This window comes from Rattus norvegicus, chromosome 18 (genome assembly GCF_036323735.1).
Source record: "Rattus norvegicus strain BN/NHsdMcwi chromosome 18, GRCr8, whole genome shotgun sequence".
In the NCBI taxonomy this organism is placed as follows: Eukaryota; Metazoa; Chordata; class Mammalia; order Rodentia; family Muridae; genus Rattus; species Rattus norvegicus.
Genome location: NC_086036.1, coordinates 18,975,434 through 19,001,656, shown reverse-complemented (window position 1 = coordinate 19,001,656; position 26,223 = coordinate 18,975,434). Strand labels below are relative to the sequence as shown.

General features: G+C 37.5%; 1 long non-coding RNA gene across 8 annotated transcripts in view; it reads left to right on the top strand.

The window, feature by feature from the left end:
* LOC102547510 (uncharacterized) overlaps nucleotides 1–26,223 on the top strand; it is a 212,828-nt gene that overhangs the window by 72,206 nt on the left and 114,399 nt on the right. For 2 of the 8 annotated variants that reach the window (XR_010059788.1, XR_010059787.1), the window contains exon 4: nucleotides 24,889–24,951. The exons of 5 other annotated variants lie outside the window; for them this stretch is intronic. This is a non-coding gene — a long non-coding RNA (uncharacterized LOC102547510). Of the gene's footprint in view, nucleotides 1–13,940; nucleotides 14,021–24,888; nucleotides 24,952–26,223 lie in introns of all 8 variants that reach the window. One more of the 8 variants, XR_005496103.2, reaches the window with a different exon arrangement.

The following is a 26,223-nucleotide window of genomic DNA, read 5'->3' as shown; positions in this document are numbered from 1 at the left end:
CCGTGTATTTAAGAGAGAAACTATCTTACCCTTTATGTGGGAACTGATGCATTAAAAGAAGGACCAAATGTGCATATCAGATCCAAATCAAACCCATAGTAATCCATTCACTGCTATTTATTGTACCTAGTATACAAAGTGTCATGTGAAGCAAGATGAGAAAGACAAAGAAATAATTAAATTTTCTTCTAAACCAGAAAGCTCACAGTCTGAGCCACGAGTCAGGATGTATATATATATATATAATATATGTATATTATATATATATTATAGGAATTACAAAAGGTATATGTATGAAATTAAAAACAAAGAGGCAACGATTATAAGGTAACAGGAAGAGTAAAGACCAAAAGACAGCCTTTAGGAGAGGACATCGCAGGCTACAGCATTTGGAAGAGTTACATGTAGAATCACATGAGTTGTTTAATAGACATTATTCACAGCTTCTGTAGACAACTGGAAATTGGTGACCTGAAGGATGCTGAGGATGTCATTCCTTTGACTATAGCTGTCCAGTTGGAGTTCCTTCTGGTGGTTTGTATTATCAAAGTTCATAAAAGTTAGGTGACTCAATCAATAATAGGATAATTTCAGGAATGAAAACATGCCTCTAAATGTGGGGGCAACCTCGGGGGAAACAGGTAAATTTCATTCAGTACTATAGCCAGAAGGTGAATTTACTGGATTTTTAAAAATGAACTTAGACTTTTGTCTAGCACTGGTGGGAAGAAAGCAATATCAGAAGTATTTGGGACCATATCCCATAACCATCTCTATGCCAAAGCCTGATCCTGGCTACAGAAATCATTATTTTTAAGCACCTAGACCTACAGGGGAACAAAGCTAGAACTAATGTTACAAAGACTGAATAATATTTGACACTTATCCATCACAACCTAGTATGCCATGCTGGATAAGACCCTCCTGTTTACTCTTTCTATGTGAAGGATTGAGTGAGGTAGTCCAAGTGATCTCTGACATCCTTGATTATATCAGTGATTTAGCAAACCTAAGTGTCACAAACTTAGGGTGACAAGCATTATGTAGCTATACAAGTAAAAGAAGACAGAAATTGAGTGTTGCTTTGCAATCTTCTAGTCTGCAGGCTTTCAGTCTTTGTATTTATACAATCCCATTCCTGCAAAAAGCACCTAGCAACTGGGCAAATACAAGCAAAATCATTACCCATCTTGGTATGTGGTAGTTATATTTATGACTGTTGCCTAGGATATTCTTAATTGAGATGTACTGTTTGTCATTTATTTTCCATGTACTTATATGCGAGATAATAAGATATCTGACTTTTGAGTGGCTTATAGGATTCCTGGGTTACTAAGACAAGTGTACTAGACTTACATGTTGGTATATGGCTTATGTGCCTTCCAAAGCTGAAACTTTAAACTACATTGAAATCTAATATTTCTTGGTGACTGAGAAATGAAATTACAATTCAGAGAAACACAGAAGGAAGAAGAGAGAAAAAATTGAGGCTTCAATTTGTCGGACAGAGCAGCCCACCACTACTTTCTCTTAGTTATGAAGCTGGAAAAAATGACAAGGTAATAAGATTTGGACCAATAGGTCTCAATAAAAAAGAGAATGAAACTATATTTTATGGACCAATTATGACTTGCACTCAGTTCAAATTGTCTTCCACCTCTAGTGCCCCTGCAGTATGCTCTGTGCTACCCGGATAAATATCACTCTCAGCTTCCCCTCTAACTTCTGCTTGAAGGCCTCACCTTCCTCCGTGTCTTCTTCCAATAAAGCAGGAGCAAGCATACAGGCTAGATATTTGTGACTTGTCTGCCTTGGCTCAATCCTACCTGATAATTCTCTCACACTCTGAAGGCACTGGGCACTGCATAGAACAGAGCAAGTCCTTCTGAACATATGTGAAGTTGCAAAAAGTGTTAAGGCATGGAAGACATTTTATTTGGTTTAATCTTACGAAATAACTGTTTTCAATTAATTTTGCATTTTTTTTGTTCTTTTTTTCAGAGCTGGGGACCGAACCCAGGGCCTTGCACTTCCTAGGCAAGTGCTCTACCACTGAGCTAAATCCCCAGCCCCTAATTTTGCATTTCTATCTTCCTTCATTAGAAGCCCATAAAAGTTTAGAGTTTGTAAAAAGCATAATCAACAATAGGTTTTCATGTTATGACTTTCTGTCAGTATAGTAGTCTCCCCCAACACACCTATGAAAAAGATATGCTGTTAGCTTTTTGTGTGTGTGTGTGTGGTATAACATTTTAAATCGAAAATTCATTGGATGGATTACTTCTATTCCCTTTACTAGCTCCCAAGTACTCAATTCTGTTTTCTTTGGCCCATGCCTATAGAAATCAACTACAGAATGTGCTTGTGCCTATACATTAAAATTCAGAGATCTAGATACTTATCCTAAGGGGTACGAAGGACACATACCTGCATTTTCCTAGAAAGAATACCATAGCATAAATAAGAAGAGAGGGTCACAGGAAAGTATGTAAGAGAATGCAGCAACCAATGAATCCTGAATCACTGAATAACACTACTCGTCCACCAAGCTTCCTGAGACGCCCTACTCTCTATGGGTTTCACACATTGTCCTTTGTCTATCGATATTTTTCAACCATTTACCAAACATTTCTCTTAAAGTTTGTATCCAGTTGAAAGTAAATGTTTTCCATGTAAAATTAATCAAAAGAAAACATTAAAGCAAAACTAAAGAAGTTAATAAATATTGACTTTCAAGATATAATTATAACAGATTAAAAGACATATATTAACTATTGAAAACTCAAGCGTTTGTCATGTAGACCATGCTCAAGAGTTAGTTATTTTAGCCATGATTCTACCATGATTCTGCCTTCTTGGTTTTCAAGAAAGTAACTCCCTCTGTTTAATGTTGTTTCTTTTATTTGCATATATATCTGTGACTTACTTTTGTAAGTGCCTATCAGGATCTCTGTCTATGAGCACATTCTTTGTAACATTTCAGCCATTAGTAGAACTCTGGTAGAGATCTGCATTGTTAATGTTTCTACTTCCCCATGGGGTGTCACAAACAGATGTTCATTTATGCATTCATAAAAAGAACGCCTGGAACAGAGAGCCAGGAAGATGAGAGAAAGAAATGGTCTGGAGTCAGCTTGTCCTATCGACATATTGGGGAATTCACCAAACCTGTGTGCTTTTAGTGTATGGAGTGACGGAGGGTAGTTCTTTTTTATGTGAGTGGGTGTAGTATAGAGCATAATATGGGTTCATAAGAGAAAAAAAACCAAGGTTTTTTGACGGTATATGAAATGAATAAGAGGCAGTGCACCCATCCACTTCCTTTGACTGCATCTCTTAGTTAACATCATGTTACCAGAGTGACAGATGAGGCTTAAAGGAAAGAATCTGATAGATCTCATAACTATTCAAGTTCAAGTCTGAAGTTAAGGATATCCATTGCTCTGGTTCTCTGTTCAAAGACAGCACTGATTCTTATAACTGACATGATATGTAAAAGCATCATCACCAGGACAGAAATGTGAATATTTTTTACAATGTCATATCCCTGACATTACACACACACACACACACACACACACACACACACACACACACACACACTCCATTATGTCTCACTTCCACTCAAACTCCTAGAACTTACAAATATCTCCACAAGTTTTCATGCAGAAACATTTAGGGGACACCCATCAAAAATTTGGAAGTAATCTATTTTACTACAGAAAAAGGCATGGATTTTTACATATTTTCCACGAAACATCATCACATGTTTGTGTGTTTATTGTCTTAATTCTTCGCCTCAAAATGTGCAAATTAGTGATAAAGTGTTTGGAATATCCCGGCCCGCAGCAGCTCTCTGCTCCCAGACCCCGTGGGAGAGAGACCTCACCGCCTGGTCAGGTGGGCACTCCTGAGGCTGCAGAGCGGAAGAGACCACCAACACTGCCCACTCCTGCCCACATCCCTGGCCCAAGAGGAAACAGTATAAGGCCTCTGGGTTCCCGTGGGGGAGGGCCCAGGAGCGGCAGGACCCCTGAGCCTGAGACACCACCAGAACCTGAAGGGATCTAACTGATAAACAGTTCTCTGCACCCAAATCCCGTGGGAGGGAGAGTTAAACCTTCAGAGAGGCAGACACGCCTGGGAAACCAGAAGAGACTGCACTCTGCACACATCTCGGACGCCAGAGGAAAACAGCAAACGCCATCTGGAACCCTGGTGCACTGAAGCTCCCGGAAATGGATATTCCTGGTTGCTGCCGCCGCAGAGAGCTCGTGGGCAGCACCCCGCGAGCGAACTTGAGCCTCAGGACCACAGGTAAGACCAACTTTTCTGCTGCAAGTGACCTACCTGGTGAACTCAAGACACAGGCCCACAGGAACAGCTGAAGACCTGTAGATAGGAAAAACTACACGCCCGAAAGCAGAACACTCTGTCCCCATAACTGGCTGAAGGAAAACAGGAAAACAGGTCTACAGCACTCCTGACACACAGGCTTATAGGACAGTCTAGCCACTGTCAGAAATAGCAGAACAAAGTAACACTAGAGATAATCTGATGGTGAGAGGCAAGCACAGGAACCCAAGCAACAGAAACCAAGACTACATGGCACCATCAGAGCACAATACTCCCATCAAAAGAAACATGGAATATCCAAACACACCAGAAAAGCAAGATCTAGTTTCAAAATCATATTTGATCATGATGCTGGAGGACTTCAAGAAAGACGTGAGGACCTCCCTTAGAGAACAAGTAGAAGCCTACAGAGAGGAATCACTCAAAGAATTCCAGGAAATCATAAATAAACAAGTAGAAGCCCACCATGATCAAGTAGGCTTCATCCAGGCATGCAGGGATGGTTTAATATACGGAAAACCATCAACGTGATCCATTATATAAACAAACTGAAAGAACAAAACCACATGATCATTTCATTAGATGCTGAGAAAGCATTTGACAAAATTCAACACCCCTTCATGATAAAAGTCCTGGAAAGAATAGAATTCAAGGCCCATACCTAAACATAGTAAAAGCCATATACAGCAAACCAGTTGCTAACATTAAACTAAATGGAGAGAAATTTGAAGCAATCCCACTAAAATGAGGGACTAGACAAGGCTGCCCACTCTCTCCCTACTTATTTAATATAGTTCTTGAAGTTCTAGCCAGAGCAATCAGACAACAAAAGGAGGTCAAGAGGATACAGACCGGAAAAAAAAGAAGTCAAAATATCACTATTTGCAGATGATATGATAGTATATTTAAGTGATCCCAAAAGTTCCACCAGAGAACTACTAAAGCTGATAAACAACTTCAGCAAAGTGGCTGGGTATAAAATTAACTCAAATAAATCTGTAGCCTTTCTCTACACAAAAGAGAAACAAGCCGAGAAAGAAATTAGGGAAACGACACCCTTCATAATAGACCCAAATAATATAAAGTACCTCAGTGTGACTTTAACCAAGCAAGTAAAAGATTTGTACAATAAGAACTTCAAGACACTGAAGAAAGAAATTGAAGAAGACCTCAGAAGATGGAAAGATCTCCCATGCTCATGGATTGGCAGGATTAATATAGTAAAAATGGCCATTTTACCAAAAGTAATCTACACATTCAATGCAATCCCCATCAAAATACCAATCCAATTCTTCAAAGAGTTAGACAGAACAATTTGCAAATTCATCTGGAATAACAAAAAACCCAGGATAGCTAAAACTATTCTCAACAATAAAAGGAGTTCAGGGGGAATCACTACCCTGAACTCAAGCAGTATTACAGAGCAATAGTGATAAAAACTGCATGGTATTGGTACAGAGACAGACAGATAGACCAATGGAATAGAATTGAAGAGCCAGAAATGAACCCACACACCTATGGTCACTAGATTTTTAACAATGGAGCCAAAACCATCCAATGGAAAAAAGATAGCATTTTCAGCAAATGGTGCTGGTTCAACTGGAGGTCAACATGTAGAAGAATGCAGATCGATCCATGCTTATCACCCTGTACAAAGTTTAAGTCCAAGTGGATCAAGGACCTCCACATCAGACGAGACACACTCAAACTAATAGAAGAAAAACTAGGTAAGCATCTGGAACACATGGGCACTGGAAAAAATTTCCTGAACAAAACACCAATGGCTTATGCTCTAAGATCAAGAATCGACAAATGGGATCTCAGAAAACTGCAAAGCTTCTGTAAGGCAAAGGACACTGTGGTTAGGACAAAACGGCAACCAACAGATTGGGAAAAGATCTTTACCAATCCTACAACATATAGAGGTCTTATATCCAAATTATACAAAGAACTCAAGAAGTTAGACCGCAGGGAGACAAATAACCCTATTAAAAATGGGGTTTAGAGCTAAAAAACAATTCACAGCTGAGGAATGCCGAATGGCTGAGAAACACCTAAAGAAATGTTCAACATCTTTAGTCATAAGGGAAATGCAAATCAAAACTACCCTGAGATTTCACCTCACACCAGTGAGAATGGCTAAGATCAAAAACTCAGGTGACAGCAGATGCTGGCGAGGATGTGGAGAAAGAGGAACACTCCTCCATTGTTGGTGGGATTGCAGACTGGTAAAACCATTCTGGAAATCAGTCTGGAGGTTCCTCAGAAAATTGGACATTGAACTGCCTGAGGATCCAGCTATACCTCTCTTGGGCATATACCCAAAAGTTGTCCCAACATATAAAAAAGACACGTGCTCCACTATGTTCATCGCAGCCTTATTTATAAAAGCCAGAAGCTGGAAAGAACCCATATGCCCTTCAACAAAGGAATGGATACAGAAAATGTGGTACATCTACACAATGGAATATTACTCAGCTATCAAAAACAATGACTTTATGAAATTCATAGGCAAATGGTTGGAACTGGAAAATATCATCCTGAGTGAGGTAAGCCAATCACAGAAAAACACACATGGTATGCACTCATTGATAAGTGGCTATTAGCCCAAATGCTTGAATTACCCTAAATGCCTAGAACAAATGAAACTCAAGACGGATGATCAAAATGTGAATGCTTCACTCCTTCTTTAAAAGGGGAACAAGAATACCTTTGGCAGGGAAGAGAGAGGCAAAGATTAAAACAGACACAGAAGGAACACCCATTCAGAGCCTACCCCACATGTGACCCATACATATACAGCCACCCAATTAGACAAGATGGATGAAGCAAAGAAGTGCAGACCGACAGGAGTCGGATGTAGATCGCTCCTGAGAGACACAGCCAGAATACAGCAAATACAGAGGCCAATGCCAGCAGCAAACCACTGAACTGAGAATAGGACCCCCGTTCAAGGAATCAGAGAAAGAACTGGAAGAGCTTGAAGGGGCTCGAGACCCCATATGTACAACAATGCCAAGCAACCAGAGCTTCCAGTGACTAAGCCACTACCCAAAGACTATACATGGACTGACCCTGGACTCTGACCTCATAGGTAGCAATGAATATCCTGGTAAGAGCACCAGTGGAAGGGGAAGCCCTGGGTCCTGCTAAGACTGAACCCCAAGTGAACTAGATTGTTGGGGGGGAGGGCGGCAATGGGGGGAGGGTTGGGAGGGGAACACCCATAAGGAAGGGGTGGGGGGAGGGGGAAACCAGTAAAGGGAATAACACTCGAAATGTATATAAGAAATACTCAAGTTAATAAAAAAAAGTGTTTGGAATACATGGATTGGTTCACTTTCGCATTGACCTGTTGCTGCTTCATAAATATTATTCTATACCCAGCAAAGGACCCTTGTTTCTTTGGCACAACCATATTGAACACTATTAACTTCCTATGTTAAGATCCCAAACATTCTTATTCTCTAGCTGATTGTTTGCTAACAATTAATGCTTCTTAATTGCTAACATTTAAATCCACCTGCATATTAAAACAACTTTTCATTCTAATTTCTCTGTTTTATAACTTCAAAATAGATTAAAAATAACATTTATACTTATTGCATGTAGTTTATTTGAACACATTTTTAAACATATATTACTGTAAACATTCAGAAAAATGAAGACACATTTCCTAGTAGTGATAACACAGACACTTGCAGCTTAAGGGGCAAGCATATACAAGAAAGCATATTTCTACACAAATGTATCTGTAAAAAGCTAGAGACTATAATTAAGGGAACACAGTTACCCACATGATCTATGCAACACATAAAAAGACTTTTAGGGGTTGGATTCAAATTAAATATTGGAGAAAGAGAATAGCTAATTAGGTAAAAGAGAAAAGAAATAAAATTGTTCTTCTCTATAAAGGAAACAGTAGGGAACACACAATACAGTAAAGAAGTCAATAAGAGAAAAATCATTTTGTTATCAATGCTCAAAATTAATTTGATTTCATCTAAACATCTACTTGACAATAGTTTCATATGTTTATTCTTATTCCTCTATGAAACTAGAGCAGAATATCAAGAGTTAACTCTTATAGTATTAATTGCCAACCAGGATTTATTTTATATGCTTTGCATATATATTAAAACTATATTAAGCCATCTTTTCTGCAAGGTTCCTGAAATTCTTCAGCAGTTTTGGCTGCTCCATGGTAGAGGCAAGGGCAGAGGCAAGGTGTCTGTAGATGAAATGACTGAATATGCTTTTATGACTAGCCATCTGCAGCTCTCATTCAAACTGATCTTATATCTCTGAATTAATCAGCAGAGGTCCAGGAAAACCCTAATCAACACAAATCTCTCAATATCTTATGACTAGATAAAGGATCTCTCTGGGCCTCAATGTCCTCATTAGAACATGTTGGAATTGGGAGTAGTGTGGGTCCTTTTGACTACTCAACACACATGATAACATTCCAGTTAACCTTAGATTCTACCACATGTACTCAGTCTGTGCCACATAATCTCACAGCAGAAAAGCAATGCAGAAAAAATAATTTAAAAACCAGAATTGGGACAATAGCAGCAGACCACATTTGATCTTTGAACCCTTTCCTTTTCATTTTTTTTTACCATATTCTAATTGTTTTGGATAGAAACTTGTGTATTTTAATCTTGAGATGCATTTCAAGTAGCTATCTCTTCTAAACTAGCATAGACTCATTGCACTAACATTGGTTTTCACCATGGCATTTTAACTATGTACACAATAATTATACATTTTGGTGATATGTACAGACATCACCATCTCTTGATTTATTCTGATCCTACTGAACCTCCTTTCTATAGTTATCCTTTTATATTCATCTTTAATAACAACAAACAAAATTCTAAATGCAATAAATGTGGGGTTTTTTTTGGAAATGGTTTATTTCACTAAACAAAACAATCTCTACTTCCACCCATTGGGCTGCACATGATACAATTGCTGTGTTCTCTGTGACTGAGTATACAGAAGACACTCTCATTAATCTTTTTTTGGTGGAAAAATAGTTCTTCAATGAAGTACATTTAAATTAATTGAGTATTCTAATATTTATATTTGTTAAACATGAGTTGCATATCAGTAATAAGTATTGATAAACTAAAAACTTTTGGGGCACAATAGATGTTCTATATCTTCAGAAATCTCTTTTAGAAAGGCAAGATGCAAAATTAGACATAGACACCACGTGCCCAACAATACAGAAGCCAGAAGTAGAGATGTGGATCAACACATATAATTCAATAGAGAAATTCCACTCAGAATCACTTTTCTTATCCTACACATACAAGACAGTGTTCCAGAAGCCACATCTCTTCTCTGACTTGCACAGCAAATTAAGATAGTTTAACCCATCCATAAACAAATATTTGCAGCCGAAGCTGATGCTTTACAGATTTACCTAACATAGCACTGAGAAACTCTACTGAGAAACTTAGAAGGATGACACTTTTCTTCCATGTCCAAAATTCAGCAACATTAATCTGTAGGTACTTATTATAATGTCATTTGACCTAGATCTTTTAACCAAAATGTGCTGAAAAATAGATTATTGTACTCCGATGTTTTTGTAAAAACATGATTTCAAAAGACCATGTTTGAAATCTTTCTTTTTCAAAAATTTTTATTAGTCATTTTGTTTATTTACATTTCAAGTGTTATCACCCTCCTTCCTGGTTTCCACTCTGAAAACTCCCCATCCAACCCCTTCTCCCTACCTCCACAGGGGTGCTCCTCCCCCAACCCACCCACTCCTGCCACACAGCCCTAGCATTCCCCTTCATGGGTCTAAAGGCTTCCCTTCCTTCTGATGCCAGACAAGGCCATACTCTGCTACATATGCAGTTGGAGCCATGGGTCTCTCCATGTGTATTCTTTGGTTGGTGGTTTAGACTCTGGGAACTCTGGGGGTGGTGTGGGGAGTGTCTGGTTGGTTGATATTGTTGTTCTTCCTATGTGGTTGCAGTTCCCTTCAGCGCCTTCGTTCCTTCCCCCTAACTCACCCATTGGGGTCTTCCTGCTCAGTCTGATGGTTGGGTGCAGTCACCACATCTGTATCAGTAAGGCTTTGACAGGGCCTCTTAGGAGACTTACATACCAGGTTCCTGTCAGCAAGCACTTCTTGGCATTAGTAAGTGTCTAGGTTTGGTGGCTGCATATGGGATGGATCCCCAGTTGGGGCAGTATCTGAATGCCCTTTCCTCCAGTCTCTGCTACACTCTTTGTGTCTGTATTTCCTTTAGACAGGAATAATTCTGGGTTAAAATTTTGCAATGGGTGGGTGGCTCCATCCCTCAACTTGGAGCTGTGCAACTCCTAGTGCATTTGTAGCAGAGGATGTCCTTGTCTGGCATCAGAAGGAAGGGGAGCTCTTAGTCCTTTGAAGGGGAAAGCTAGGGCTGTGGGGCAAAAGTGGGTGAGTTGGTGGAGGAGCACCCTTGTGGAGGCAGGGGGATGGGGGTGGATGGGGGTTTTCAGAGAGGAAATCAGGAAGAGGGGGATAACATTTGAAATGTAAATAAACAAAGAAAGATCTGGATATGATCTCTTCAAGTTCTCTCTCCCTTTGTTGGGTGTTTCAGCTAGTGAAACCTTTCAAGCCATGCTTTCTAACCATGGCTAGCATGTACTCTGTCTACCAGTTTATTATTTCAGTAATTCATGGAGATATGTTGGAAATGTGATTTGTGTGGGAGTCAAGTAGAAATCAGATTGGCCCATTTCTTATATCTATATATCTCTATATACATTTGGCCCTGTCATTCATCAAATTACATTATCCAAACAAAGGTTTCTTGCACAAAGTAATCACATGTGACACTGCATACCTACCTGTATAATTTGTGAGCCCTGGAATGACTAAGTAGACAACCTGGCCGTGCTGCTGAGATCTTTTATTGCATATATTAGGGAGTTAAACATTACAATCTACTTCTCCTACAAGGCCCAATAAATAATAAAAAGCATTAACTTAGGTTTAAAGTAGCCTTCCTTTGTTTACTTGACAAAAGGAATAAGGTCTTGATAAGTTTGTATGGGGTAGAATTTTTCTTCCAGTGCTTGGAGGGGTGAAATGTTCTTCAGAATTCTATTTTCAGGAGAACCCTCTTGATCTAGGTATCTCGTTCTGCTCTTCTGTCTCCTAAGTTCAAAGCAATCTAATTGTTATTTCTGATTTTATAAGTAGAAACTTCATTCACTTCATGAGAATGACTTGTACATGAATCAGACACTTGGGGAAAACGTATGCCCCATGGAACGTAAGTCTTTTGGTTTCCTATTTGTTTATCTCACTCAAAAAGCAGTGCTGGTGCTCAGCCCATATTTCTTGGACATGACATTCACTACACACTCTGAAAACAGATCAAAATAAATTATAATAATACCAGTAACAGCACACGCTCACTGTTTTTTATTTGTCCAGAAAAAAATATGAATAGGAAAAATGTGTTGCCTATAAACACACACATATGTACAGGCACATACACATATAGTACATGTGTATACAATATACATACAAATGTTTACATACCATAATGCTTGTTCACATATACTTATGCATAGATGCATGCACAAAAACCATGCATATTCATGTGTATACAGATACTTGTGTACCCTCATACATGTGCAAACACATATAAGTAGAAGCACATCCATTTACACACCACACACATGTACAATTATACAAACATAAGCAAACATATTTGCACACGTGAACACGGAAACAAAAACTATGTACAGTACCTTTTTCTATTTTGGATGAAGTTTATTCTTCAAGAATCCACAGTATCTCTTGTATCGTTTCTATATTTCCCTAAAATCATAACGAATATTCATAATTACTCATTACCCAATGCTTGACATATTGATTTCTCTGAAATCCTTCCTTCTACATAGATAATGTTTAATGTTTTATATATATATGTTTATATATATGTATATATATATATATATATATATATATATATAGAGAGAGAGAGAGAGAGAGAGAGAGAGCCACCATCTGTTTTCAGTTCCCTGCCTATCTCATGAGCCTCATTTGTCTCTCTAAAGGGTTTGCCTTCCATTTTCAGGCTAGAGATATTCACAAGGTTTTATGAACTAATTTAAAATCTCAGAACCACTGCAAGAGAAAGCATAATGTTTGACTTTTAGACACTGTTCTAATTATCTTATCATGCTTGTAAAAACTATATTCATTTTCCTACAAACACAACTAACATGTTTCATGTTTATTACATTATCATGTGAAATATTAGTGTTTTGCCAAATATGTAATATTTACTAGATAGTCCTAAATAAATTTTATCATAAATATTGCTGTTGTTCCATGAGGAGCAGGGATGTTATATCATGAGTTCTTTGTAACAGTCCAAAGTCTCAATTGCTTACTACCCACTGAAACTTTAACATTATAAAGTTAAAAATAAGTTGAAATATTTTAAGACCATTGGGGCTAGAAAGTTTTCTGTGGACATATGTCTGCTAGAAATGTCAGAAATTGCACCAATATAGTCTCCCCAACATGAAATTCTCAACAAAACCTGAAGCAAGACACAATGGACATATAAAAATGTGCAGGGGCCTCAATACTCCACAAAGAACAATGTGCAACTCCAGAACACACAGAGTGTTAAATAATCTTCCCCAAGGAAGAGCACACCAATTAGTTATCCAATACCAAATCATGAGCTTGGAAAACATATAAGTACATTATACAGACTGAAAATTTTATGCTTAGAAATATATGTATGCACATAACAAAACACAATGACATGTAGTAGATTTGAAAGAAAGCAAGTAGGGGTACATAGGAGGAGTTGGAAGGAGGAAAGGAAGGGAGAAATGATTCAGTGATATCATCTTAAACATAAAAGAAACGTTTTATAATTAAGTGAGAGCTTATCTGCTGTGAACAGATGAAACTCAGGACCACATCATCAGAAAAGCCTCTGTAAAATTATACGGACATGAACAACATAAATAGAAATATGTTATTACGGACCTTTGCATTTAAGCAAAACTGCTGGTAAAGAGACAAGTGGGATTAAATCTTAGTCTTATTGATTTGTGAGGTACAATGCGACTCTTTCATACATCGTAAACTGTGTTTCTATTTCAAACATTTGTAAGTAGTCTGTTTTACCAAAGCAGGCTAGTTGTATTTTGACCTACTAATCAAAGATTATAAACATATACGAGGTTTGTTTTAAAATGCATATTTTGAAAAGTGATTTGAGGCATACCTCAGAATATAATTATACTCTTAAATCGAATCTCTGAAAGTTGTAGATGCTCCTGCTTTATCTAACGCACTTCATCCCATTTATAATCTTAGTAATTAAAGCACTATCAATGGAAAGTTAGAGGAAATATTAAGGTAGGACAAGGATAATAATTGGTAAAATTGATAAAATAAAAATACATATGCATTACAGCTGGAGATAATTTCTTTTTGGTCTTCCATTCGAACTAGATTAAAATTAAAAGAAAACTATGGGGGGAAAAACTTACACCGCATTGTTTACGTTTATTCCCTTGTAATCTAGGGAAAAAGCAAGCCCTGGATACAAGGCAAGGAAGTTTCCAGAAAGCAAACTCGAGACTCTGTGTGAAGAAGGTATGCAGGGTAAGGACCAGGGAAAGGAAGGAGGGAGAGCAGATCTGTGACATATCACCCAAAGGCAAAGCATCTGGACAGCTGTGCTACTTACCAGAAGCTAAGCAATCTCCCTCAAGCCACCACTTTATGCTACAGTTGGTGGTATGGTGATGACAGGAGACGTTTGATAATGACAAACCAGTCACTTTCAGAACTTCAAGATACAGCCTCTTCTAAGGAAAGGAACAAAAGGATTCCCAGCAGGCAACGGGAACAGAAAGAAAAAGATCAGCAGCAAAGAAGATTCTAGTAACTAAAGTTAGCAGGAATATGAAGTCCAGCTGACTCCCATCCAGAATAATGGCAATTCTTATGCTGTTTTTATCTTTAGGCTCTATTACTGATAGAAGCTGTGTTTAAGCAAACATATAAATAAAATTACAAAGCATTCCCAAAGTGATAAAATATATAATTAACCAGACATAGCAATCATCAAAACTACATGAAGACGTGCTTAAAATGTTAGAATTATCAGACAATGAATTCAAACTAGCCATGTATGCCTGCATCAAAGAATTTATAAAATATAGACAATGATACAAAGAGAAGAATGTCTACAAAAAGAACAACTGTGAGAAATATTTAAAAGAGTATGCCAGGAAATTTCTCCCTTTCTCTGTCTCTGTCTCTCTGTACCTCTTTCTTGCTCTCTCTCTCTCCCTCTCTCTCTCTCTCTCTCTCTCTCTCTCTCTCTCTCTCTCTCTCTCTCTCTCCCTCTCTCTCTCTCCTTTCCTCCCTCTCTCTCTGCCCTCTGTCTCACATATACATACATGCCTTTCGATTTATTATGTATAAGTTTAGAAAAACCAAAGGCAAATATATTCTGAAGTCAAATGCCCCATACAGAATTTCTTGCATAGAGAACAACGGGGGACAATACAAATCATCCCTTGTAAACAGAAGGCTAGCACAAATACTTTTGTATTAACAATCATTGCCTTTTGACATTTTTACTCATTTATACAGTGTATTCTAGGATCAGGAAGTATCGCCCATTTGTGAAGGCCAAATACTGTTCTTCTAGAACAGCTAGTTTCTGTGCTCAGAAACCACCTGGTGGTTCACAACTTTCTCTGCCCCCAGTCCCCGGTGATCTGAACATGTCTTTGGTTCCCATGGACACGGCATGAATTGCTGTGTATCCATACATGGAGGTAAACTCTCAAATACACAAACAGCATTAAAATTGTATTTTAATTACAACCTATACTCTCTCCATACATTCTTTTCCCACATTAACAGGTTTGGTTTGTTTTGTTGCCCTTTAACTCTTACTAGGGCCTTCTGTATGATTATGGACTTTGAACTGTGCATTGGAGCATTATGGAATCTTCAGGAGGTACAAAATTAAGACAAAGTATATTTTATAGGAAAAATAAAGATTCCTCCTTAGATCAATGTACATTAGATTAAATCAGTTTTATAGAAAATTAACCACTTTGGTTTCCTTAGCTCTTATTCAAACCAAGGACAAACATAACTTTAATTTAATAATAATAATGTATTAGATGTTGCACATTGATTAGAGAAGCAAATGACAATATCATAATAAGAGCAGGACAATTATAATATATTTATACTGCAATACAGGATACTAATAGTTGAAATTAGTGTTTTAAAATGTATATTGTCAACTAGGAAACCACTCGAACAGCAGACTATTTTTCAGAAGTGTAACTCCTATGCTGAAGATGTAAACGATTTCATGCAGAATGCCGAGCTATGAACAAATGAAGATATAGAAATGGAGAAATAAGTGAAGAGGTAAAAGAAAAGCAAAGAGAATAAACCAGAGTGATGCTAGATCTTAACTCGTCTAACTCCGTGATTTTCTGAAATTTGTGGTTTAGATAAGAATACAGAAAAAGAATAAAATTGACCTGAATACTCTGTATACAGAATGTACTTTAATTATCATGTTCAGCAGGTTAAAAATAGACTGGAAATGATTACAGCATATTGACATCATCAAAAGGAAGATTGCTTGCTCTGATGAATGATGGTCCATATGGATAATTGATCAATTATCCAAGAAAACTAAATACAAGAATTATTTACCATTCTAGTGGAATCTCAGAACACAATAAGCAAAAACTGAAAGAAGTAGAGGATAAAATAGATAGATTTGCACTCAAAGACATTATACAGACTAGTAAACCTTTCTCCGTGATTGATAGATCAATCAGGGAGAAAAGCAGTAAGGATGTAGCAGACCTGAGTCGTGTAGTGTTGTGAATTGACATGATGTTATTGGCATTTGTAGAATACTCAATCAGAGACAATAGTGTGATGGACTTGTTATCAGTTATACATGAGATATACCATATGTGTGTGTGTATATATATTTGTATGTGTATAGATATATACATATATAAATATATCTGAATATGTGCATATATAATTATATAATTCTATGTATATTATATATTTGTCTATCTTTATATATATATGTCATAAATACTATTGTAGAACAGATTTCAATTAAGTTCTAGAGATTTGTTTTTATTTTTAAATGTGTGTGTGTATGTGTGAATGTGTGTGTGCATGTGTGTTTGTGGGAGTGTATATGTGTGTTTAAGTATGCAAATGTATGTGCATACAGTTGCCTGCTGTGGCCAGATGAAAGCACGCAGACACACAGAACTGGAATAACACTCACTTGTAACATGTACTAGGTGCTAGGAACTAAAGTTGAGTCTTCTAAAAAAAAAAACACTAACTACTGTTAACTACTGAGACATTTCTCCCACATCCTTCAAAAGTTTCAAAGAGAAATCGAAATCAAAGAAGTTTTCTAACCATATTTAATTAAAATAAGTATCAATAAAATAGCTAGAATATAATAGATAATTTTCCAAACATAATAGAAGTGAAATGGTATTCTTTTAAATATGTCATGAGTCAAAAATATTTTAAGATATATTTACATTTTTAATTAATTTATTTAGTCATTTTACATCCCCAATTCTGCTTCCTCTCCTTATACTCCTCCAAACCCATCCCTCTCCTCCCTCTTCCCTTCTCTTCTCTTCTCAGAGAAGAGAAGAACTCTAAGGAGTGTCAACCCACCTTGGCATACAAGTTGAAACAGGACTAGATGCTTCTTTTTCTATTAAGCCTAGACAAGGCTCCAGTTAAGGCAAATGGATCCAAAGACAGGCAACAAAGTCTGAAACAGACATGGATCCAGTTGTCAGGGGTCCCACATGAAGACCAAATTGCAAAGTTATTATTTATATGTAGGGGGCCTACGTCTATCCCATGAATGCACTTTGGTGGTTCAGTATCTGTGAGCCTGTAGGGACCCAGGGTAGTTAATGCTGTAGGTTTTCTTGTGGTATCCTTGACCACTATGATGCCTCTCATTCTATCCCCCCTTTTCCCTTCCGTAAGAATCCATGTGGGCTGCCTAATGTTTGCCTGTGGGTCTCTGAACCTGTTCTATCAGCAGCGCAAAGAACAATTATGCTAGGCGCCTGTCTGCAATTACAGCAGAATATCCTTTATGTGCAACGGGTGGGCTTCATCTCATTGCATGGTTTCAAGTTGAGTTAGTCATTGATTGGCCCTTCTTTCAATTTCTCATCTTTTTTATCCCTGAATAATAGTAGGCAGGACGTCAAAGGTTTTGTGGATGGATTGGTGTCTGCATCCCTCCATTGGAAGTCCTACCTGGTTACTGGCAGTGACCTTTTCAGTTTCCATATCCCCTATTATTTAATTGTGTAGGTCTCATTTCATCTTAAGATGTGTGTGTGTGTGTGTGTATATATATATACACACACACACACACACACATATATATATATATATTAGCTAGAATATAATTATATATGTATACATACACAATTTGGATAGTATTTTGGCTTTACCTACTATAAGGGAGGTGCATTGAACTCACTGATTTCTCAGACAGGGTCATCATCATAGGTTCCTGGGAGTTTCCCTGCTGGAGTTTTCTAGTTTATCCTAGCAGTGCATACCACCATCACCAATTCCCTTTATTCCTCCCAGTTCTCTCTCCCACAGACCTCCCCACATTTGAGCCCTCCTGTTTCCCTTCCCACTCCTTATCCTACTGAGTTCCTTCCCTCCATCCATCTGCAATGTGTATTTTATATTTACATCTTTAATATAAACTACACAATAAAATGTAAGTTTAATTTATGAGAATCATATAAAATAAAGCTTTAGGAAATTTTACATCATTAAAATTTGTAGAAGAGAGTTTGAAATAATTTACTGTACTTTCAACCTTAGGAAACTAGACAGAGGATACATGAATACTAAATCAAACAAGAATAAATAAATAGGAATAAGGAAAGTAAATGTCAGTAAGTTCAATGTATTTTTTCTGTAGTAATTAAGGCTATCCAAAATGCTCCAGCATATGCAAACAAAATACATGACCTAAACAATTAAATGAGATATAAGTTCAAGGATATCGTTATAGCTATCCTACTTCACTAGCTTTGTAGAAGCAAAAGTAGTGTTTTAAGTCATGGTTACACCTTTCAAATTTTTTATGCTGTGTTGTAGAAATGCAAGTCCTTTCATTGTTACATAATATATTATTGCATTATCAAATTGTTGGTATTAACTTTTTGGAAAACAACTTGGCACTTTCTACATATCTTATTTTTCTTATTTATTAACATTCACTTTTCATTTTTGGGTGGTATATTGCTTTCACATGTGCTGTGCTATGTGTTTCCCTTTGCTCTTGTACATGCTAGTGCTCATGTTCACATGTGTACATATGAAGAGCAGACTTAGATAGATATATTCTTAGATCACTTTTGACATTTTAGGGTTTTTTTCCACGTAAAAAGTTTTAATGAGTGAAGCGTAGTAGAAGGGGGGATAAGTAATGGCTGACCATGAGCATGTGGACAAAACACCAATGGCTTATGCTCTAAGATCAAGAATCGACAAATGGGATCTCATGAAACTGCAAAGCTTCTGTAAGGCAAAGGACACTGTGGTTAGGACAAAATGGCAACCAACAGATTGGGAAAAGATCTTTACCAATCCTACAACAGATAGAGGCCTTATATCCAAAATATACAAAGAACTCAAGAAGTTAGACCGCAGGGAGACAAATAACCCTATTAAAAATGAGCTAAACAAAGAATTCAGAGCTGAGGAATGCCGAATGGCTGAGAGACACCTAAAGAAATGTTCAACATCTTTAGTCATAAGGGAAATGCAAATCAAAACAACCCTGAGATTTCACCTCACACCAGTGAGAATGGCTAAGATCAAAAACTCAGGTGACAGCAGATGCTGGCGAGGATGAGGAGAAAGAGGAACACTCCTCCATTGTTGGTGGGATTGCAGAATGGTACAACCATTCTGGAAATCAATCTGGAGGTTCCTCAGAAAATTGGACATTGAACTGCCTAAGGATCCAGCTATACCTCTCTTGGGCATATACCCAAAAGATGCCCCAACATATAAAAAAGTCACGTGCTCCACTATGTTCATCGCAGCCTTATTTATAATAGCCAGAAGCTGGAAAGAACCCAGATGCCCTTCAACAGAGGGATGGATACAGAAGGTGTGGTACATCTACACAATGGAATATTACTCAGCTATCAAAAACAATGACTTTATGAAATTCGTAGGCAAATGGTTGGAACTGGAAAATATCATCCTGAGTGAGGTAACCCAATCACAGAAAAACACACATGGTATGCACTCATTGATAAGTGGCTATTAGCCCAAATTCTTGAATTACCCTAGATGCCTAGAGCAAATGAAACTCAAGACAGATGATCAAAATGTGGATGCTTCACTCCTTCTTTAAAAGGGGAACAAGAATACCCTTGGCAGGGAATAGAGAGGCAAACATTAAAACAGACACAGAAGGAACACCCATTCAGAGCCTGCCCCACATATGGCCCATGCATATACAGCCATCCAATTAGACAAGATGGATGAAGCAAAGAAGTGCAGGCCGACAGTAGCCGGATGTAGATCGCTCCCGAGAGACACAGCCAGAATACAGCAAACGCAGAGGCGTATGCCAGCAGCAAACCACTGAATTGAGAATAGGACACCCGTTGAAGGAATCAGAGAAAGAACTGGAAGAGCTTGAAGGGGCTCGAGACCCCATATGTACAACAATGCCAAGCAACCAGAGCTTCCAGGGACTAAGCCACTACCTAAAGACTATACATGGACTGACCCTGGACTTTGACCTCATAAGTAGCAATGAATATCCTAGTAAGAGCACCAGTGGAAGGGGAAGCCTTGGGTCCTGCTAAGACTGAACCCTCAGTGAACTAGATTGTTGGGGGTAGGGCAACAAGGGGGGGAGGATGGAGAGGGGAACACCCATAAGGAAGGGGAGGGGGGAGGGGGAATAACACTCGAAATGTATATAAGAAATACTCAATTTAATTAAAATTTTTTTTTCACAAACTGAATCAAAGAACACATAAAAAAATCATTAACCATGACCAAGTAGACTTCATCCCAGGGATTCAAGAATGGTTCAATATGCATAAATCCATCAATACAATCCACTATATAAACAAACTCAAAGAAAAAACTACATGATTATCTCATTAAATACTGAGGAATCATTTGACAAATTTCAACAGCTATTCATGTTAAAAGCCTTAGAAAGATCAGAAATTCAAGGCCCATACCTAAACATACTAAAGGCAATATATAGCAAAAATGTAGACAAAATCAAACTAAATGGACAGAAACTTGAAGCAATCCCACTGAACTCAATAAAAACAATAATGACAGAAGGCCCACATATATATGAAAGTTGAACAATGCTCTACTCAATGACAACTTGGACAAGGAAGAAATAAAGAAATTAAAGTCTTTTTAGAATTTAATGAAAATGAAGTTAAAACATTCCCTAACTTATGGAACACAATTAAAGCAGTGCTAATAGTAAAACTCATAGCTCTGAGTGCCTGCAGAGAGAAACAGGAGAAAGCATATGTCAGCCGTTTGACAGCACACCTACAAGCTCTAGGAAAAAAAAGAAATAAATAACCCAAGAGGAGTAGAAGGCAGGAAATAATCAAGCTCAGGGATGAAATCAACCAAGTAGAAATGAAAAGGACTATACAAAGAATCAACAAAAACAGGAGCTGGTTCTATGAGAAAATCAACAAGATAGATAAACCCTTAGCTAGATTCACCAGAGGACACAGAAAGTGTATCCAAATTAAGAAAATCAGAAGTGAAAGGGAGATATAACAACAGAACCTGAAGAAATTAAAAAAAAATCAGATCCTACTACAAAAGCCTATATTCAACAAAACTGGAAAATCTGGAAGAAATTGACAATTGTCTAGACAGGTACCAGGTACCAAAGTTAAATCAGGAACAAATAACCATTTAAGCACCCCGTAACTCATAAAGAAATAGAAGCAGTTATTAAAAGTCTCCCAAACAAAAAGATCCCAGGACCAGATGGGTTTAGTGCCGAATTCTAAAAGAACTTCATAGAAGATCTTATAACAATACTATCCAAACTATTCCACAAAATAGAAACAGACAGAGGACTACCAAATTCCTTCTACAAAGCCACAATTACTCTTATACCAAAACCACACTAAGACCCAACAAAAAAGAGAACTTCAGACCAATTTCCCTTGTGAATATTGATGCAAAAATACTCAATAAAATTCTTGCAAACTGAATCCAAGAACACATCACAACGATCATCCATCATGATCAAGTAGGTTTCATTCCAGGAATGCAGGGATGGTTTAATATACGAAAATCCATCAATGTAATCCACTATATAAACAAACTGAAAAATAAGAACCACATGATCAATTCATTAGATGCTGAGAAAATATCTGGCAAAATTCAACACCCCTTCATGATAAAAGTCCTGGAAAGATCAGGAATTCAAGGCCCATATCTAAACATAGTAAAAGCAATATACTGCAAACCACTAGCTAACATCAAACTAATTGGAGAGAAACTTGAAGCAATCCCACTAAAATCAGGGACTAGACAAGGCTGCCCACTCTCTCCCTACTTATTTAATATAGTACTCGAAGTCCAACCCAGAGTAATCAGACAAAGAAAGGAGGTGAAAAAGATACAAATTGGAAAGGAAGTAATCAAAATATCACTATCTACAGATGATATGATAGTGTACTTAAGTGACCCCAAAAGGTCCACCAGAGAACTACTTAATCTGATAAACAACTTCAGCAAAGTGTCTGGGTATAAATTTAACTCAAACAAATCAGTAGCCTTCCTTCTACACAAAAGAGAAACAAGCCTAGAAAGAAATTAGGGAAATGACACCCTTCACAATAGTCCCAAATAATATAAAATATCTTGGCGAGACTTTAACCACGCAAGTGAATCTGTATGACAAGAACTTCAAGTCTCTTAAGAAAGAATTTGAGAAAGATCTCAGAAGATGGAAGGATCTTCCATGCTCATTAATTAGCAGGATTAATATAGTAACGATGGCCATTTTGCCACAAGTAATCTAAAAATTCAATGCAATCCCTATAAAAATTCTTACTCAATTCTTTATAGAGATAGAAAGAGCAGAGAGGAGAGGGAGAGAGAGAGAGAAGCCGTGGTAGGACAATGGAGGCTGATGTAAAGATTCAGCTCTGTGTATTTAAAGGTTGTTATTAAAGTTCTCAAGGGATGGATGGTACCGGGCTTTGTATGTTTAAGTGGGCAATTATATCTTATCAATTGGGTCAAAGATTATTGTGTCGTGTGTTCTTTTATGTGATGGTTTGAGTGTAGGAAAGTGTGTGGCAGCAAGAGACACTGGCCCACCACAGAGTTGGGATGTTTTGTTTTGTTTTTTATACAACAACAAATGGTGAACCAATGTGATGGACAAGAATCCACTAGTAATCCTAAGAGTTGAGAGAAAGTTTTTATTTTCTAAGAAAGACGAGCCCAGCGCCATGTAAAGTCATGTGATATCTCAAGCACGGGCATTTAACAAAGGAACAGTGAAGCAGCCTGGGCTGACAGTTGTAGGTCCCAGGCTGTGTGATAAGTAATGGCAGCAAGAGAATTAGTGATTAAGAGCTGCTTTTTAAAGAAAGTTTTTTAGAAAGTCTTTCAGGATACTCATATTCTTTTTAAAGTGGGCTCCACAGGAATTTTGGGTTGGAATCCTAGTTAGACAAGCTACTTCTCAATTACAGATATTATTAAAAGGTGATTAAGTTTGTTTTTAGAAAGAAGAGAGTAAAGAGATTACCTGAATCAGGTAGGGATTTTCATCTACGGTTCAGAACTTAGGGAAAAAATTAGTCACTACCTCCAAGTAGAGAGTTGTGTTGAATGTCCGTAACACCAGACAGAGTGAATTCAGACATATATTATAGAAGTTATTAAGGTTAAAGAAAAATCTGTGGCTCTGGGTAGAGAGCTTAACATATATTTTGGGCTGAAGTCTTGAGTTTTAAGTTGCTTATTGGTTTTAGAATTAATAGGTGTTTAAGTTTGTTTTAAGGAGAGTAAAGAGATTACCTGAATCACGTGGGGATTTTCATCTATGGTTCGGGACTGAGAGAGGGAAAAATTCGTCACTAACTCCAAGTAGAGAGTTGTGATGAAGTGTCTGTAACACCAGGGAGAGTGAATGCAGACATATATTATAGAAGTTATTAACGTTAAATAAAAATCTGTGGCCCTGGGTAGAGAGCTTAACAGATGGATATGTTTTGGACTAAAGTCCTGGTTTGATATGTTGCTTAGTGATATTGGAATTGATAGAAGGTATTTGGTTTCTTTTATTAATTACTCTGCTAAGGCCGTATGGCCATTGATGCCGGCTAGCTAGGGTTTGTGATTATTTTTTATATCTACCACAACAGGAGCTCAGATTCTCTTAACAAGGGCTCCAAAGGAATTTTGGGTTAATTTCCTGGTATTGCAGAGTACAAAAGCCTATCAGGCTCATTGCTTATCTTCCTTTCTTTTTAAAAAAAATGTTTAATCTTCATGATGGGTGTGACTTTGAGTTTTTTGGTTATAGTATTACTCTGGGAGACAGTGTAAGACACAGCTTTTCTGGTTACAGACTAAGGAACACAGTATTTTAGGAGAAAGATTTTGCCTTTGTGTCTTTAAAAAGTATGATTAGGCTCTGGAAACCTCACAGAGTCATATTGATTAGATTTGATAGAGGTAAACCACCTGAAAAAATTGATTCAAGAGAATCAAACAAAAAGAGATTTTGATTCTAAACTTTAGTCTTGAGAGTTGTGTTTTACAGAGTGTGCCTACTTGGATTCCTGATCTCAAGAACCTTCAGCTCGGTCCAGTCAGGACACATTGGCTAGTGCATTTGCTTCATTCTTCCTAGCCCCTACCACCAAGGATATCTCAATGCCCATGTACAGCTTGAAGAAGTCATAGAGGAGTAGTTGCCCCAATTCCCTGGACTTTTGGGGGCTGAAAGTGGTTATTCTAAAGATGTTTTTATGAGGAATTTAGAAATGGTTGTAATTTAACAGGGAGGAATTAGCTAGATTGAGTTATACAGTCGTAATCTCATTTGTTAACTAAGCTAAAAATCACATCTTTGCTTTCATATAGAATTTGTTATTTGTTAAAAGTTTAAAAGTACAAGGTTTAGAGCCAGTCCTTCTATTGATGTCATTACATACTTCAGAGTTGATTAAACACATGTGAGTTAAGGGCCAAATAGTAAACATATTGCTGACTTTGTGATAGTACTTTGAAGATATTATTAAGATATAAAGACAACAGTATAGATTGTCTTATATAGGTATATGGTTTTCAAAAATGTCAGAAATCCACAAGATTCGAGATTTAAAGTTATTTATCTTTTGTTGAGACAGATCTGCTTTTAATAGTTCCACTTTGGCGGAGTTAATGAAGAATTTGAACATCTCTACATCCAGGTGAGGCAATACTTTGTGGCTAGGCAGCCACTGGACAAAATAGCCTGTTTCATTGGCAGACCAATACTGTCCAGAAAAGGACAAATTATGCAGAATAGTTCATTGATAAACTCTGCCAAGAAAGGGTGATCAGCCCTTCAAACTCTGCATTTCAAGTGTCTGTCAGTTGATTTTGGGCCAGAAGGCTGAAGACTTGTGCTCACATATTGCTAACAGGGGACTGTGCTAGTGGAGTTTTGTCTCTACAACCGCTCAGTTCTAGAAGCCGGGTTAGGCTTCCTATGTGAATAGATACTTGGTCATTCTCAGATTTCTGATGGGTTGAAGACTGATTATAGTCTCATAACCTATCAGGCTGTTTAACTCTGAATATACATATTTTATTGGATAGTTATCGGATAGTATACAAGCTAGCCAAGATATAATATAGATTTTAAGCCTTTATTAAGCTGAATAGATAACTAAATGTTCTGTTTAATGGATATAGTGATGGACTGAGTGTTGAGTATATCATATGCTTTATGAATTGTAGAATGGTAATAGTTGTGCTCAATTTATATATAAGTGAAAAGGCTTTTTTAACGGGACAAAAAGGGGGAAATGTTGTGGTTTGCCCTGGAGTTATCTGTATTTTGATGCTAATTCCACTGCCCCAAAGACAGTTGCCTAGTCACATACTCAGGAATCAGGTGACTTCACCAGAACCTTCTCCCCATTGAATTTGTAAAATACAGGTGAAGGGCAGTTACAGGATAGAAGGAGGCCTGTCACTGGGGGAGAAGGAAAGATGGGTAGGAGAGAAGCATGAAGGAAGAGGAGGAGACTGGAAAGGTGGAGAGGAGAGGGAGAGAGAGAGAAGCCGTGGCAGGACAATGGAGGCTGACATAAAGATTCCACTCTGTGTATTTATAGGTTGTTATTAATATTCTCAAGGGATGGATGATACCAGGCTTTGTATGTTTAAGTGGGCAATTATATCTTATCAATGGGGTCAAAAAAAGAGAGAAAGAGCAATTTGAAAGTACATTTGGAACAACAAAAAACCCAGGATAGCAAAAACTATACTCAACAAGAAAAGAACTTCTGGGGGAATCACCATCCCTGACTGCAAGCAGTATTAAAGAGAAATTGTCATAAAAACTGTGTTGTATTTGTACAGAGACAGGCAGGTAGATCAGTTGAAAAGAATTGAAGACCCAGAAATGAACCCACATATCTACGGTCACTTGATATTTGACAAAGGAGCAAAAAAAGCACTTTCAAAAAATGGTG